The sequence below is a fragment of the Cryptomeria japonica genome, chromosome 2, assembly GCF_030272615.1.
Source record: "Cryptomeria japonica chromosome 2, Sugi_1.0, whole genome shotgun sequence".
NCBI lineage: Eukaryota > Viridiplantae > Streptophyta > Pinopsida > Cupressales > Cupressaceae > Cryptomeria > Cryptomeria japonica.
Window position 1 is genome coordinate 174,084,975 of NC_081406.1, and position 5,794 is coordinate 174,090,768.

Sequence of the window (5,794 nt, forward strand, 5' to 3'; positions counted from 1 at the left end):
AACTTCGACAATGTTGGTTTTTGGTTGGGATTGAAATTTTGGGGATCCTTTTAAAACTCCTTGGTTCTAGGTTGTTACTTAATGCTTATCCGAATGGATCTGGTTTTTTTGGTGTTGTGGTCTTTGTTTACAAAGGTCCAAGATATTGGGGCGTGGTAAATCCACTGGTTTTTTTTAAGGTTAAGGGAGCCTTGATAAAACCCTTGGACTTTCCTGTTTAGTCATCTCTTGTGTAAGGTTGTGGCCTACTTTTCTTTTCAACTAGAATTGTAATCATTCTTCTTTAGTGATTTAGCCGAGATTGGGTTGTTGACTTTCCTAGTTTATATCTTTTAGCATTGTTGTGTTGGGTTATGGATCCTTGTAAAATCCAAGGGTTTTGGGTCTCTTCAAAACCTATTGTAAGGGGTTTCAGGTCCTCGCAAAACCGGTTTTATCCCTAATCAAAAAAATATTGTGAGTTAATACAAAAAACTTGTGAGTAATGTAGACTCCTTATAAAAATATTCATTTTAACCCAAGGTATCTATCATATAGAAATATAGGAATAGTACTAAAGGACATCTCTATATAATATATTTCTATAAGAAGAATAGATATATAATTAAATTATTAACAATGATTGGAAAATCAGTACTATGGAAAAATATTTGAATGTATTCTCAAATTTTTTATCCAAAACCAATCATTGTAGCCTATTAACAACAAAGCTCCATTGTATTCTTTTATATATGTCTTATCAAATTCAAATTTGATTGGCATTTTATTTTGATCCATTTTTTTATCCCATTCATAATTTCTCCATGCAAAAAATTAGGTTATCAAGAATATATCTACCACCAAGAAACCTAAATTATTGAACTCCTACAATACCTTGTACTATGGGTTTGATTCTTGTAGGAAAACAATTACAATGATGATACCAATTATTAGACAATTCAAATAACTAGAAGACAACTGAGAGGGTGGGGGGGGCTGAATCTGTTATCACAGATTATCAGAACTATTAGCAATTTAAAACTTTAATACTGGAACCCAAAACATTAATACGATAATAGTAGTTAAACCAATTAAGCATAAACAATAATAATAGAATAAAAATCATCCACATGACACCAAGATTTATATGTGGAAAACCTGGTAAAGGGAAAAATCACATTGGGAAGCCTACCCACAGTCAGATAATACTTTTAAAGTAAGTATGTGAATTACAATTGAGGGGCCTGCACTTGGATGAAGGCCAAAAACCTAGAGCGCACTACTCATCACAAAAGGAGCCTCACTGACTACATAGAAATCCAGACTACAATCTGAAGAAGTGTTGAACTGCAAAAGATAGAATCTCCTATGCCTGAGTACAGTTCAGGTTAAGCTCAATATCGAAGAATTGAATCCTCTTACATAAACCCAATTCGATATCTAATGATCGACCAAATCCTCTGCCTGAATGATATTACATTATTCGTATATTACATTCCTTGACCATGACCTCTCACATAATCATGATAATCTACAATGAGATCTTACATCTATATATACAAACCCTCGACCATAAACAATTAGGTCGGCCACAAGATAATAAACCAATTACATAATTATAAACCATGCCAGCCTTCGACTAAACAAATAATATCCAACACATAAGACATCTCAGAAACACTTCAAGAGGTCCAATCCACACGTTACATTAAAGTGAGTCCATAACCTAGATCAACCGGGACCCAGTATAGGTCCACAGACTACAACAATGATCTCCTTCCACCAAGTCTCGAACATGATCACCAACAGCATCCTGAAACTCCACCAAAAGCTGCACCAACACCTCTTATGCAATTCATCAAAGATCTTCATCAAAATCTCTGCAGGTGAAACCCTCGCTGGAACCAGAAACTAAGCTTCTAAGCAAGCAGGATAGCATCTGATCACCAGACCAAAACCAACTGATCGAATATGAGCATGAGTATCATGAACAAGCTAATTCCATCACCAAACCATACCGGAGACTACCGGATCATGTCGGATGCAAAACAACCAAAATCTACTCAACCTACTGGGACCAGAAGGGTACCAATAAAGCATCGAAATAGCTAGTGTTGGCATCAATGACAAAACATCAATGCAACACATAATCAATTCCACCAAATGGCCAACGATCTCCCCCTTTGGTATTGATGGCAACACTAGATTTGAAAAATATCTAAGTACCAAGAAATGCCAAACAAGTCTCCCACAATGGAAGACAACCAACAATCTCCCACATATAGCTTTGAATGCCAATATCTCTCCCCTTTACTTTTCTTATTCATATCTCTCCCCGTTTGACTTTTTCTTTTTCTTTCTTTGTCTTTTTCACATCAATATATCTCCCCCTTTGACATCAATGCCAGAAATCTGAAAAAATATCAAAGCTGCCTACTCCCCCTAAGCAGTAGCATCCCACATCAGTGCCGAAATGAATATTATCTCTCATAATGCATGTCGAACTGATGCCAAACCACATCAATAAAGTCTCTATCGGAGAGGCAGAAACTCCCAATCTGTCTCTTTAGAGTTGCTTTATCTTTCATTTCATTTAATTTGTTTTCTTCCATATCATAAACCCATGCTTAATTGCCATTTGATTTATCCCCCACTTGTAAAATCATCCTACCTTAATAAGGTTAAAATTAAAGAAACCACCCACCACTAGATGACCACCTTCAAGCATTTAAGGTTCCTTAGAAACTTAAGCTTAATTTCATTCATAAATAAGCCTATAGATTGATGCCTAATAAGGTGACATTGAATTTTTATTCTCTCAAAAGAAATTTGAAAGAAAAGATAATTAATTTTTAGGATTTATTACCTATTATGTTTGCATTTTTGTACATACTCTCCAAGCAATCTCACCAAAAGAGACTATCTTTCACTCATTTTTATATGAAAAAACTAAAAATAAGAGCTGCTTGCATAATTTTTCATATTTATTCTTATAGAAGACTCCATAAAATTGCTTCAAAATTTTTAAGAGTTATTTACTTCATATTGAATGCATTAGATATTTTAATTTTTATTTAGACAATGTTTCAATATAATCTATGATAATAGGTGGTCCATCTTAAATTATTTTGACAATTCAAATCATTTCCTTAAATATTTTTTATTTCAAATAATTGTACTCTTCTCTTCATAGCTCTCCTTCTAGACATCAAATACATCAGCATCTATTTGAATCAACTTTTTAATCTATTTTTCTATCTCTCAATATTCCCATTTCTATGAGTGAGGCCTTTGCTTTAGTGTGTTGCCACCCACACCCCACTCTCTTGTTTTCTTAAATTCATCTTCAATTCACCTTCATACTTTAAATTTATTAATCATATATAACCTATTTCATTACCATAAATCCTATATTTCCTTTGTTTGATGGAATAGTAGTTGTGAGTTATTTTCATGTCAAACTATCACTTAAGTGCTTCATATTTATAGTTTCTAATTTAGTTCACTTTAAAATCCCAAATCCTTTTTTGGTTGATCTATCACCTTATTACCAAGACTATTCCCCTATCTTAGTTTCTTTATTGAGTTTCAGTTCACCGTTTACCATCACTACTAAGTTTTTCATGGTTACTCTTGGATTTGAATAAATTTATTAACATATATAAATTGAAAATCATATTACTTATAAATATTTTGATACATAATCGTATTTGAAAGCTAATAGCTAGGTTCTTCTTTAACCTTTTATTTATGTATAATTGGCTCTCATAATTTTTATTTTTTTTTGAGTAAAGGGGTAAAATTTTTATTGATAATCAAAATCAAGAATTACAAAAGAGAACCAGAGACTCAAAGCCCCATAAATGAACAACAAGCCCAACCAAAGATCAACTAGCTTCATAACTATCCATATCCTCAACAAAGATCTTATGCAAGTCCTAACAGTAATCTAGGGAGAGATGCTCCCAACCTTCAAATTTCCAATCATCACCATGTTTTGAGGCCCACTTAGCCAAACAATCAGGTGCTCTATTCCATTCACAAGGAATATTGATGAAAGACACCTTGTCCATCATAGTACTGATTTGTAGAATCTAGTGAACAATCCATGTCAGCTACCAATTGATCCCACTCACCTTCTGCCTAATCAACAGGTTAACAATAATTTGCGAATTTGATTCACAAATAACCTTTCGCCACCCCAATTCCAAGGCACACTCTAGGGCATAGAAAATTGCTAATCCCTCCATAAAATTATTAAACTGCCGCCCTTTATGCACCAAGAAAAAGAAAGCCACCCCCCCATACTATCTCTACCAACAACACCAATCCCAATAGGGCCCTGTTTACCCCTAGAGGATCCATCGGTGTTAATCTTGATGGATTCATGCTGAGGGGGCATCCACTTTCCCACCCTTTGAACCTTCTTCATAGCACATCTACCTCTCCTAACACAAGCTCAGATGGGAGACATCTCCTGCAAACCTAACCCACTCACAATATCAGCCTCTCCTCTTTTTAGAGGAAAATTCACCTCACATTTAGCTTCCACCATCTCCTGTATCATACCAATGATTTTATTCCATACTTGTTGAAATAACAGTTTGACCTCTCTAAAGATCCTTCTATTCCTCTCTAGCCAGATCTGCCAAAGTATGAAAATGGGTCCAATGTGCCAGACAGTCTAGAGAAAAGAGGACAAAATAGGAGGCCTTCCCAAACTGCTCCAAAACTCCACCAAAGAATCTGTGTGAACACAAGGATGCTTCCACACCCCCCACTAGTAATGCTAGATTAGCAGTGAGAAAGGGCATATGAAGAACAGGTGTGAGGAATCCTCTTATCCATTGCAAAACAATACACAGATGGAAGGTCCAAGGAATCCCCGCTTGGAAATGTTGTCTCAAATTAGACATATATTTAGAGCCAAAGTCCAAGAAAAATAGTTACACTTTGGCCAAGAAAAATTATTCCACACATATTTCCACCAGTGCACCTCCCTCCTCTCCAATCTATGAGACAACAGATCCTGGTACCCACTGGCCACTGTAAAGACTCTCTTAGGATTCATGGACCAGCAAGTCTATCCCTATCCTTAAGTTTACTACAGTGTCTACTCGCCAAAATGTCATGCAACTCAGGACACTCTTCATCCATACCAACAACTGACCATTCATTAGGAGCTTTCCACCGATCTAACTCCAGTCGCCCACACCTATAAACAACCTTAAAGTCAATCACCCTATACCACCCTGCCTCTAGGAACCTCTGGAAAAGATTCCCAAGGTTAGGAAACTGATCAATTATGGGGGGGTATCCATCCCAAGAGTCGAACTAGAAAAGCACCTCTTCCCCCCTCTTACATATCCAAAAAAGTCCTTCCTTTATAAGAGCAACCCCTTTCTTGAGAGTACTCCAAATAGTTGAGCCTTTTCCCTCAAGCAGATATCTTTGGATTTCTTCCTTTGGGATCCTCTACATATATTTGAAGGCCAAAATCCTAGCCCAGCCTCGATCCTATTCAACACACCACCTCTAGTACAATCTAGCCACCAAAGGCTCCCCAAATAAAGTAGACTACCTTAAGCCAAGCCACCCAACTATTTTGGGATACGCACCAAGTCCCAATTGACAAGACACCAGTTGAAGGAGGACAGGTTTCCTGCCTATAAGAATTGCCTTGCCAGAGAATCCAATATCTTCACAAACCACTTAGGGGCCACTTTTAGCATACACTGATAAATCAGAAGAGCCTGAACAACTGACTGGATCAGTTGAGCCTGCCCAGCAAAGGATAACCATTTGTGTGTCCAAT